Source organism: Halichoerus grypus, chromosome 8 (genome assembly GCF_964656455.1).
Source record: "Halichoerus grypus chromosome 8, mHalGry1.hap1.1, whole genome shotgun sequence".
In the NCBI taxonomy this organism is placed as follows: Eukaryota; Metazoa; Chordata; class Mammalia; order Carnivora; family Phocidae; genus Halichoerus; species Halichoerus grypus.
This window is the reverse complement of record NC_135719.1, coordinates 117,428,766-117,441,562: the sequence shown is the minus strand read 5'-3', so window position 1 is coordinate 117,441,562 and position 12,797 is coordinate 117,428,766. Positions and strand designations below refer to the sequence as shown.

Sequence of the window (12,797 nt, the reverse complement as noted above, 5' to 3'; positions counted from 1 at the left end):
AGCGGCATTATTCACAACAACCCAAATGTCCACTGACAGATGAATGGATAAACAAAATGTGGCACATCCATAAAATAAAATATTACTCATTCTTAAAAAGAATGAAATTCTGATACATGGTATAACATGGATGAACCCTAAAGACACTACGTTAAGTGAAAGAAGACAGTCGCATAAGAACAAATATGATTCAACTCATAAGAAGAACCTAGAATAGTCAAATTCATAAAGACAAAATAAAACAATGGTTACAGGGGCTGGAAGTAAGAAGGAATGTGGAGTTAATGTTTCATGAGTGCAGTAGTTTGGGATGCTGAAAAAGTTCTGGAGATAGTGGTGATGGCTGCACAACAATGTAAATGTACTTACACTGAATTACAGTGTAAGTAAGTATATACACCTATTTACATACTTAAAATGGTTAAATGGTAATTTTTATTTTATATATACTTTACCACAATAAAAAGGACAAAATATTATATTCCTTTATGAATGACTTGCCCAAATAATATTTCATAAATGTACAATCACAGAATTCTAATAGCTCTTAACATTAAATTATTAAGAAAAAAAGGAGTTAAAAAATAAACATCCAGTTCTATACGTATCTGGTTTCTAAAAAAACAAGTAAAAACAAAACAAAACAAAAAACCTTGAAGAAACAAAGTTATTTTGACTTCAGCAATACCAATAATGCATGCATTTATTCTAACTTTGCAAATCCTTTGCCTTACAACAAAAATACTTAAACATAGTGATAATCAACATATCCATATGTTTTAACATTCACACATAATTTCATCTCCACTTTCTCAGCAGAAGCTTGTCTGCACTTAAATGTTTTTGCAATTCAGTTTTGATTCTATTTTCTTTTATCTTTTTCCTTGCAGGTAAAAACTAGGCATGCAAAGACTACTCCCTACTTTCTTCAACATTTTCAAGGCAGTTAACAAACAATCTAATAAGAAATAGAGCATGTCATATAAATGACAAACTGGGAATTCTTGAAAGTGATTAACATTCTGTATGGTAAATTATTTCCTAGCCTTTGGGAAATGTTTAAGAAAATAAGTTAAAATTTACATTCATCTCAACATATACAAAAGCTAACACAACTGCTACAAGACACAAAGGCAATGATATTTTTGCTAATTATAAAAATGATTCACATTCAAACAAATCTAACTGAAATTCATGAAACTATATAACATTCTTAAAAATACAAACTCCCTAGTTCAATACAATATACCACACATACATCAATTTCTATTCTATGATGTCAAAGAAATTATATTGATTTAATACAGTTAAATTCAATAATATTGATATAATTTGTAACTCATTTAACATGATTCATTTATGAGACTCGACCTTAATTTACCAACTAAATTTTAATATTGGTTAATTAATTATTTCTCTGGTAATTACCAAACTAGGAAGTTTTCAGTACTGATTAATTTTCCAAGATCTGCCCACAAAACTATTATTGTATAATGAAATCTCACTAAAAATGAAGTTACCTAAGATAAAAAGAATAAAAGCAAAGAGGTATATTCAAGTGTTTGACTTCCTTAGTACCCTACGCGTATTCCTTCTAGAGGTAGCTATTTCAAGTGACAATAAATCCTTTGATCCATAATTTCCCTACTTTCCCAATGAATTACATTAAGCAAAAATTAAGTAAACTATTGTAGAGTCCTCCCATCAAAAAAAAAAACAAAAACAAAAACTAGAGATGTGTTTTTCCTTATTATGTTCTTCTTAGTATATATTCCTAAAAATATATTGTGGATCTGTGTCCAAAAGATCTATCCAGCAAAACTCACATATTTATGTAAGTTTTTAGCACCTTAACATTCACATTCAGATTCAACAAAAATTTCTTAAGACTACACTAGGAACTGAATTCCAACCACAACTTTATAAAATGGGTGTTAATGATCTCATGTTAAAGGAAAATGAGGCTCAGAAAAACAAAATAATTTGATCTCACAATCAGTAACTAGTGAATTCAAGAGGTGGAACCCAGATAATCTTGATGGCAAAAGGAAGGAGGAAGAGAAGTAACACTTGTTCTGTGTCAGACATGACCCAGGCACTTGGCACATATTTTGTCATTTAATTCTTACAACTGCTTTATAAGATAGGCACAATCTCCATTTTGAAGATGAAGAAACTGAGGTAAGAAGTGATTTGACTTGATCAAGGTTTGTACAGAAAATAGGCAGCTAAGACAGGACAGAAACCCTGGAATTATACATTGATAGATCTGTCCTCAAACCATGATTGTGATCCAAGGAGGGAAGTTTATTTGATGTATCATTTTATTTTTGTTTTCAGGGTTTTTTTTTTTTTTTTAAGAGAGAGAGTATGTGGGGGGGAGGGGCAAAGGGAGAGAATCTCAAGCAGGCTCCATGCCCAGCACAGGGCTCGATCTCACGAGCCTGAGATCATGACCTGAACCAAAACCAAGAGTCAGATGCTTAACCAACTAAGCCACCCAGGCACCCCTGTTTTCAGTTTTATTTCTTTGTTTTTCTATAGAAAAGGGAACAAATTTTACCAAATCCATTTTAATAAGATTTCTAATTCCTTTAGAGAATGGTATCTCTGCTGGTAATCCCTGTAAGGTCACTATCATGAGTCTACCAGGCAGACAAAAGATAACAATGATACAGCATTTAGCATGCAAATAGATGTCAACCCAATATGAATCCAATAATCCAATAGGAAAACACTGAATGCCTTTTGTCATTAGAATAGTTTTGCTAAGAATCAGACCCTCTTGAACCAGGTGCCAATTCTTGAAACACTACTTTGAGCAACAAAGAAAGAGAATTAAAGTTTAGAGAAAGAAGGTGAAATACTACTCCCCATTCTACCCAATACTCCTACATTCCACTAATGCAAACCTATGATCCTGCTCCCCACTAGCATAGCTCTACAGGACAGCAAGAGCAGGGAGAAAAGGCTGGTCTCAGAATGGGAAAGAAACACCACCATTTCAAATATAAAATCAAATCTAAGTCATTTTCATCTCTCCTTAAGGAAGTTCGGCAATGTATCACTCAAAGTATCTGTCTTCTACTAGCCTATAAAACCGTCTGAAATCCAGTTAAAATATTCTCTTCCTTTACAAATTCTCACCTGTCCTTTCTCATCTGCCTCTGTTCTTACTCAAAATCTACTCAAAAATTAATAAAGCAGTCAGACATCTAGAGCTCTATTATTCAGGAGCAAAGGTCAATAATTATCAAATACTGGCCAAGGCATGAAGGATTCATATTTCAGAGTAATTTTCAAATTTTGCTACACGGGACCAAAGAGTTGTATGAAATATTCTTAGTAGCTAATGAATGAGAGAGTGCCAGGTAGGTTTCATTTATAAAAGTATATAACTCACATACACTCATTCATTATACCAAACTCGAGGCCAGAAAAATGTATAAGTATCACAATAAAATCAAAGTTCTAAAATTCTTACCCTAGAATATGTAAGAGGTAGAGGGGAGGCAGGTGATAATTTGTTGTATTTTTTAAAATGAGTCCTCATCTTTCTTTTCTCTGATCTTGTTTATGATGCAAATCCTACAGGAAACAAATTAAAGTCTAAAATGAACTCTGAAGTTTCTGAATAATACCATTTTCATTCATTTTTTTTTTTTTTTAAGATTTTAAGAGAGTGAGTGCGCGCATGAACAGGGGGAGGAGCACGGGGGAAGGAGCGGGAGAGGGAAAGAATCTCAAGCAAACTTCCCACTGAGCACAGAGCCCGAGACGGGTCTTGATCTCATGACCCTGAGATCATGACCTGTGCCAAAACCAAGAGGAGGACACTTAACTTACTAAGCCACCCAAGCGCCCCATTTTCATTCCTGAGATGAATGTGTATTCTGCTGTTATTGGATGAAGTAATCTACAAATGTCAATTATGTCTGGTTGATTGATGGTGCCATTGAGTTCAAGTATGTCCTGATTTTCTGCCTGCTAGATCTGTCCATTTTTAAGACAAGAGTGTTGAGATACCCAACTATAATCGTGGATTCATCTATTTTTCTTTTTGCAATTCTTTCAGTTTTTGCCTCACATATTTTGATGCACACACTTTAAGGATTATGTCTTCCTAAAGAATTGACCCCATTGTCATTATATAATGCTCCTGTTTACACTTGAAGATTTTCCTTGCTCTGAAGCCTGCTCTGTCCGAAGTTAATAGAGCTATTCCAGCTTTCTTTTGATTAGTGTTAGTATGGTATACACTTCTCCAACCTTTTATTTTTATTCTGTATGTGTCTTCACATTTGAAGTGGGTTTCTGTTGACAACATATAGTTGAGTCTTATCCTTTGATCCACTCTGATGGTCTCTTTTAACTGAGTATATTTAGACCACTGGCATGTAAACTAATTACTGATATACCTGGACTGATATCTACCCTATTTGTTACTGTTTTCTATTCATTACCCTTGTTCTTTGTTCCTATTTATATCTTCCACTCTTTTTCTTTTGTGGTTTTAACTGAGGATTTTATGAGATTCCATTTTCTCTCCCTTCTTAGCATGTCAATTATACCTCTTTTTTCACTTTCTTTGTTTCCCTGGAGTTCACATTATACATTTACAACTAATCCAAGTCCACTTCATGGGTAGTGAAATACAAGTACCTTATAACAGAATATTCTTAATTCCTCCTTCCCAACCCCTGTATCATTGCTGTCACTCATTTCACTTATATTTAAGATACACTCATTGAATACATTGTTATTATTTTAAACAAATTATGTTATCTGTTAGTCAATTAAGAAAAATAAAAGTTATTTTAAAGTTATTCAAAAGTTATTTTAAAGTTATTTCCCTTCACCTAATCTTTCTCTAATGGTCTTCCCTTTTTTAATGTAGATCCAAGTTTCTGGCCTGTACAATTTTCCTTCTCTGAAGAACTTTTAATATGTCTTAAAAGGCAAGCCCACTAGCAAGAATTTTCTACATTTTTGTTATCTGAGAAAGTCTTTATTTTCCTTCTTTTTTAAGGATAATTTAGCAGGATACAGAATTCTAGATTGTTCAATTTTTCTCCCAACACTTTAAGTATTCCACTCCACTCTTTTCTTGCTTGCATGATTTCTGAATAGAAGTCAGATGTAATTCTTACCTTTGCTCCTCTATAGATAAGGTGTTTTTTCCCTTCTGGCTTCTTTCAAGATTACTTCCTGTTTGATTTTTTGCAGTTTGATTATGATATGCCTAGGTGAAGTTTGGGGACTTACCTTGCCTGGTGTTCTCCAAACTTCCTGGATCTGTGGTTTGGACCCTGACATTAATTTGGTGAAATACGCCATCATTATTGCTTCAAATATTTCCTCTTCCTTCTTCTCCTTCCTTTCCTTCTAGAATCCCCATTATGCATATATTATACCTTCTGAAATTGTCCCACAGTCCTTGGTTATTTTTTAATTTTTTTCAGGCTTTTTTCTCCTTTCTTTTTAAATCTTTTTTTTCTTTTTTTAAAATTTATCCATTTATTTTATTTTGTTCTAGATATGCATTTGATTATTTTATTAACATATAATGTATTATTTGTTTCAGGGGTACAGGTCTGTGATTCATCAGTCTTACACAATTCACAGCACTCACCATAGCACATACCCTCCCCAATGTCCATCACCCAGCCACACCATCCCTCCCACCCCCCTCCACTCCAGCAATCCTCAGTTCGTTTCCTGAGATTAAGAGTCTCTTTTATGGTTTGTCTCTCTCTCTGGTTTAGTCTTGTTTCATTTTTCCCTCCCTTCCCCTATGATCCTCTGTCTTGTTTCTCAAATTCCTCATATCAGTGAGATCATATGATACTTTTCTCTGACTGACTTATTTTCCTTAGCATAATACCCTCTAGTTCCATCCACGTCATTGCAAATGGCAAGATTTCATTTTTTGATGGCTGCATAATATTCCAGTGTGTGTGTGTGTGTGTGTGTGTGTGTGTGTGTGTGTGTATGTGTGTGTGTGTGTGTGTGTGTATCACATCTTCTTTATCCATTCATCTGTCGATGGACATCTAGGCTCTTTCCATAGTTTGGCTATTGTGGACATTGCTGCTATAAACATTGGGGTGCACATGCCCCTTCGGATCACTACATTTGTATCTTTGGGGTAAATACCCAGTAGTGCAACTGCTGGGTCATAGGGTAGTTTTATTTTCAACTTTTTGAGGAACCTCCATACTGTTTCCCAGAGTGGCTGCACCAGCTTGCATTTCCACCAACAGTGTAGGAGGGTTCCCCTTTTTCCTCATCCTTGCCAACATCTGTCATTTCCTGACTTGTTAATTTTAGCCATTCTGACTGGTGTGAGGTGGTATCTCATTGAGGTTTTAATTTGGATTTCCCTGATGCCAAGTGATGTTGAGCACTTTTTCATGTGTCTGTTGGCCATTTGGATGTCTTCTTTGCAGAAATGTCTGTTCATGTCTTCTGCCCATTTCTTGATTGGATTATTTGTTCTTTAGATGTTGAGTTTGATAAGTTCTTTATAGATTTTGGATACTAAGTACCCTTCATCTGATATGTCATTTGCAAATATCTTCTCCCATTCTGTCGGTTGTCTTTTGGTTTTGCTGACTGTTTCTTTTGCTGTGCAAAAGCTTTTTATCTTGATGAAGTCCCAATAGTTCATTTTTGCCCTTGCTTCCCTTGCCTTTGGCGATGTTTCTACAAAGAAGTTGCTGCAGCTGAGGTCGAAGAGGTTGAGGATTACTGTCTCACATTTAGGTCTTTCAACCATTTGGAGTCTATTTTTGTGTGTGGTGTAAGGAAATGGTCCAGTTTCATTCTTCTACACGTGGCTGTCCAATTTTCCCAACACCATTTGTTGAAGAGACTGTCTTTGTTCCATTGGACATTCTTTCCTGCTTTGTCGAAGACCACAGAGTTGAGGGTCCATTTCTGGGCTCTCTATTCTGTTCCATTGATCTATGTGTCTGTTTTTGTGCCAGTACCATACTGCCTTGATGATGACAGCTTTGTAATAGACCTTGAAGTCCAGAATTGTGATGCCACCAGCTTTGCTTTTCTTTTTCAACATTCTTCTGGCTATTCGGGGTCTTTTCTGGTTCCATACAAATTTTAGGATTATTTGTTCCATTTCTTTGAAAAGACTTGATGGTATTTTGATAAGGATTGCATTAAATGTGTAGATTGCTCTAGGTAGCACAGACATTTTCACAGTATTTGTTCTTCCAATCCATGAGCATAGAATGTTCTTCCATTTCTTTGTGTCTTCCTCAATTTCTTTCGTGAGTATTTTATAGTTCTCTGAGTACAGATTCTTTGCCTCTTTGGTTAGATTTATTCCTAGGTATCTTACGGTTTTGGGTGCAATTTAAAATGGGATCGACTCCTTAATTTCTCTTTCTTCTGTCTTGTTGTTGCTATATAGAAATGCAACTGAGTTCTGTGCATTAATTTTATATCCTGCCACTTTACTGAATTCCTGTATGAGTTCTAGCAGTTTTTGGGTGGAGTCTTTTGGGTTTTCCACATAAAGTATCATATCATCTGCAAAGAGTGAGAATTTGACCTCTTCTTTGCTGATTTGGATGCCTTTTATTTCTTTTGTTGTCTGATTGCTGAGGCTAGACTTCCAATACTATGTTGAATAGCAGTGGTGATAGTGGACATCCCTGCCGTGTTCCTGACCTTAGGGGGAAAGCTCTCAGTTTTTCCCCATTGAGAATGATATTCGCTGTGGGTTTTTCACAGATGGCTTTTATGATATTGAGGTATGTACCCTCTATCCCTACACTGTGAAGAGTTTTAATCAAGAAAGGATGCTGTACTTTGTCAAATGCTTTTTCTGCATCTATTGAGAGGATCATATGGTTCTTGTTCTTTCTCTTATTAATATATTGTATCACATTGATTGATTTGTGGATGTTGAACCAACCCTGCAGCTCAGGAATAAATCCCAATTGGTCATGATGAATAATCTTTTAATATACTGTTGGATCCTATTGGCTAGTATTTAGGTGAGAATTTTTGCATCCATGTTCATCAGGGATATTGATCTGAAGTTCTCCTTTTTGATGGGTTCTTTGTCTGGTTTTGATCAAGGTAATGCTGGCCTCATAAAATGAGTTTGGAAGTTTTCCTTCCATTCTATTTTTTGGAACAGTTCAGAAGAATATGTATTAATTCTTCTTTTATTTTAGTGAGAGAGAGTGGTGGGGAGGGGCAGAGAGAGAGAGAGAGCCTCAAGCAGACTCCACACTGAGCACAGAGCCCAACACAGGGCCTGATCCCACGACCCCAAGATCACGACCTGAGCCGAAACCAAGAGTTGGATACTCAACCAACTGAGCCACCCAGGTGCCCCTTGTTACTTTTTAATTTTAGAAGTTTCTACTGACATATCCTCAAGCTCAGAGAGAATCTTTTCTCAGCCATGTTTGGTCTTCTAATAAGCCCATCAAAGGCATTCTTCATTTCTATTACAGTATTGTTTTATTTCTAGCATTTCTTTTTCTTTCTCAGAATTTCATCTTTCTACTTACATTATCCATCTGTTCTTTCATGTTGCCTATTTTCTTCATTAGAGCCCTTGGCATATTAGTCATAATTGTTTTAAATTCCTGGTCTGATCATTCCAATATCCCTGCTATGTTTGAGTCTGATTCTGATGCTTGCTCTGTCTCTGTAAACTGTGCTTTCTGCTTTTTAACATGCCTTATAATTTTTTTGTTGGAAGCCAGACATGATGCACTGGATAAAAGGAACTGTGGCAAACAGGCATTTAGTAATGTGGGGTAGGAGAAGTGTTCTATAGTCCTATGATTAGGTCTTAATCTTTTAGTGAGTCTGTGCTCCCAAGTTATGACCTTCACAAGTTCTTCTCAGTCCTCCTGCACCTACCCCCCGCTCCCCACCCAGCCACACACACACACACACACAAACACACACACACACACACCCCTTAGGTCGAAGAGGACGGCTAGAGGAGGAACAGGATGGCTGGAACTGGACACTTATCTTCCCCTACATGGAAGGCTAAAGCAGGCTCGAGTTGGGTATTCCCCTTCCTCCAGGTCAGTTAGACTCTGAAAATACCTTAATAGGTTAGACACTGATAAAATAACTTTTCTTTAGGGTAAATCTTGTTAAGAAAAACAGAATGCCTTGGCATATTTCGAAATTATTGCTTTCCCCTTTCCCTGTAGGAAGTACCAGGGCATTTTTCTCTAATACTCACTGTGAAGATATGATAGAACTGGAGTAAAACCATGAAAGTGTGGGATTCCTATGCTCGGGCCTCCCCGGAGTTTCTACCTCAGACTTGTCCATATTGAGCCTCTGGCAACTAGTTAATTACATTTTAGGTTTTTTTCTACCCAGTACTGCATTCCCTTAGAGGTCTCTGCTCCTATGCTCTGCTAGAGTAAGTTGTCATTCTCCGTATTTGCCTGTCTGTCTCTCCAGTTTGGGGATAGTAGCTTGCCCTGTGACCTCACCTCTATGAAAGATCTAAGAAAGTTGAAAGATTTTTCAGTTTGTTCAGTTTCTTACTTACTGTCAGGATAGAGTGATAACTTATATGCCAGACCAAAAACCACTGAAAAATCTCCATTTTCAATTTTTACCTTCACATTTTACTAATTGATAAAGTGATATATAACACTCTTATGCTATTAAGGAGAGAGAGAAAACAGATCTGAATTTGTCTCAACAGCACATAAATTACCTAAAATACGACTGATCATACAGTTCACCCTATAAGTAATACCAAAATGCAAATTATTAAACAATACACTCCATCCTTTCTTTCTGAAGCAATGAAAACACATAATCAAAAATTATAGGGATCATTTAGATCCTGAATTATTACAAACTAAAACAGCTCCTAAATAAAGACCTAAATATTAGATTTCCATAGGAGCTTTTTAAAAAATCTATCAGTAAAAACTGCAATTCACTGGTATCTTTGCTGCTCAATTTGCAGAAAAATAAAGCCTATTTCTTAATTCCTAAAATGGAATGATAATACCTTCTAAACAAACTCAAGTTTTCATATTCTTCCTCTGGAGGAAAAAAAATCAGTAAAAAACTAAAATTTGTATGTGAAATTTGACATTTGGATGCCAATTCCCAGCATTTGCTATTGTGGAATTAACCTTTATCAAAATTAATTTACTTAGAAAATCATAGTCCACTGTATAGTGCTGTCTGCTGTTCTTATAACAAGAAATACAGCTAATTTTTTTTCCAAATTACACTGTAAAACAGCTCATTACTCTTTATATTATTGACTTAAATTTTATTCAACTGAGTTTTAACATACTTAATCAAAGGCATGCTGGTTAAATAAGATGAAAATACTGAATTCACCTTAAGAAATTTGAAAGCATGTTGCAAAGAAGTCCCCAAACGTAACAAGAATGTCAGAATAACCAAACCTAAGGGAACATATTAGCAGTATCTTCACTTCACATAAATGTAACTTTATTATTATTATTTCCACATCTGTGATGTATTAGGTACAACAGACATTCCTGAGCCCTTAATATATTGAACAGATGGTGAACCCTTACAAAATTAGGAACAAGGGTAACATCTTAAATAATTATTAATAATCTTGCTCTTCAGCCAGAGGAGAGCTACAATGCTGGACAAATACTTTTCCTACGAGGATAATGAGGAATTAGGGTGAAATACATAGGAAATGATTTGTGGATGGTCACAAAAGCATTGGGAAAAGTGACTACAGTAACACACACACACACACACACACACACACACACACACATAAGCTCCTAGAAAAAAGATTAATCGACCCAAAAAGAGGTTGTCAAATGAGAATGAAGATGAACACTTGTGAAAGAAAAGAATGCTCTAAAAGCTCCATTCTTAATTTGCTAAACATAAAATATATTCTTGAGAGCCCACATTCCTGCAATCCTAAAACAAAGTCAGAATCTAACTAAAACTAAGACTCAGTAATTGGCATAGTTTCTAGCTAAAGTAATAACCAATAAAAATGGAGCCAATTATGTCAGTTCACAAGGGATAAAACATCAAAAGCAAAAAAAAAACAAAAATTAAGACTCTCTCATACTGAAAAGTGGTTATATATATGTAAAAATAAACTATCAAGGTGAAAATGGCTAAGAGACAAGATAGTCTAGCAGATAGAGCACAGAATGTACTCCTGCTCCAAAAAATGTCACATGATTTTTAGAAAGTCACTGGTTATCTCCAGAGCTGAAATAATGTAGTATCAGTGGAATCTTTTAAGGAAAGTGATACAGCATCAATAAATAATATAGTGCTTTCTGGGTGAAGGAACACTACCTACCTAAAGAGAAAAGGATTTCTTAACTTTTAAAGAGAAAAATTTGATTTATTAATAAAGTTATTTCAATATTAACTGTGAAAAATGGCTTACCTTCCTTCCACTAGAACATAAGCTGACAAAACCACATGGTATTTCCAAAGGAAGATATTATTGCTTGAATCTGGGTCAGTAAAATTATCACTGTTCAAAATGAGAAAAGAAAGGGGTAACATTAATTATCTACAATTATACATTTTCTTTGTTGTTAACATGAAACATATCTCACATTAAAATCTCACAGGCCATTCAAATGAGATACATGTCCTTAGGTTTGAAATCTCTAGAGATAGCTCCTTTGAAGACTGAAAAAATAGTTTATTTAAATAATTCCTGATCACTAAATGTGAATAAATTTTTTTCCAACTAAAAAAATTTTTTTAATATTTACTGTTCTCACACCACTTTAATTTTTTTTCCCCTAACAAAGAACATGGAAGTTCAGCTATACAAAAAGGCTCACACACACACACACACACACACACACACAAACGGGGGGGGGGGGCGGATATTCAAACCGCTTCAAGGACAAAAAACATGTTTCACACTAGATCATATTTACAGTTCCTCATCTAGAATTCAACTAACATCCAACTGCAGCAATCAGCCAAGCTTGGCAAATTAAAATAACAGTAATTTTGACAGATTATCTTCTATAAATATTCAAATATGGGCGTTTATGTACATACAAGGGTCTCTATATGCCAATCAAAATGCTTTGTTTAGGATCCCAAAACTGAGTTTTCACCCTTCTTTTCGTAGGAATCCCCTAAATCCTTAACTTTCATTTTAACTCTTTCACCTCAGCTGATAAAGGGGCCAATTATTTCTCTATTCATAGCCTGAATTTAAAATTTAAGGATAATATTCATATCAGACAAAAAGAAAGTACCTAGAATCTTTGAAAATCTAAGTCTGTAGAGAAAAAAGGAAAGATCCAGGAATGGGGATGAGGCAGCTGCAGAGAGAGAATCTTGAAGGATAGCGACTGACTAAAAGATTAATGTTTTACACATGTGACTAGGTATGGCTTGCTAAAGTAAAATCCAAATGTAAAGAGCAATTAACAACTTCATAAATTTGGGCTGCCTTCAAAGTTCCATTAAGATAGACTACCATTTATTTGGTGCACCCGGGCGGCGCTGTCTGTTGAGCATCCGACTCTCTGTTTCAGCTCAGGTCCTGATCTCAGGGGTGTGGGATCCGGCTCCCAACTTAACACTGAGTCCGCTTGAGTTTCTCTCTCCCTCTCCCTCGCCCCTCCGCACTCACTCTCTGTCTCTGTCTCTCTCAAATAAGTAAATAAAATCCTTTAAAAAATAAAAAGACTACCATTTATTTGGCTCAAGGCAAAACCCTATGCTTTGATGACAAGTTTAAGTATATGAAAGTGTCAAAAGTGGCGGAATGCAATTAGTAT

General features: G+C 35.5%; 1 protein-coding gene across 7 annotated transcripts in view; it reads right to left on the bottom strand.

The window, feature by feature from the left end:
• Positions 1-12,797, bottom strand: part of FUT8 (fucosyltransferase 8) — a 324,832-nt gene that overhangs the window by 205,158 nt on the left and 106,877 nt on the right. For 3 of the 7 annotated variants that reach the window (XM_036120194.2, XM_036120191.2, XM_036120196.2), the window contains one exon: positions 11,432-11,521. The exons of 2 other annotated variants lie outside the window; for them this stretch is intronic. The gene's annotated coding sequence lies outside the window, so the exon portion shown is untranslated. Of the gene's footprint in view, positions 1-3,484; positions 3,589-11,431; positions 11,522-12,797 lie in introns of all 7 variants that reach the window. 2 more of the 7 variants (XM_036120190.2, XM_036120195.2) reach the window with 1 other exon arrangement.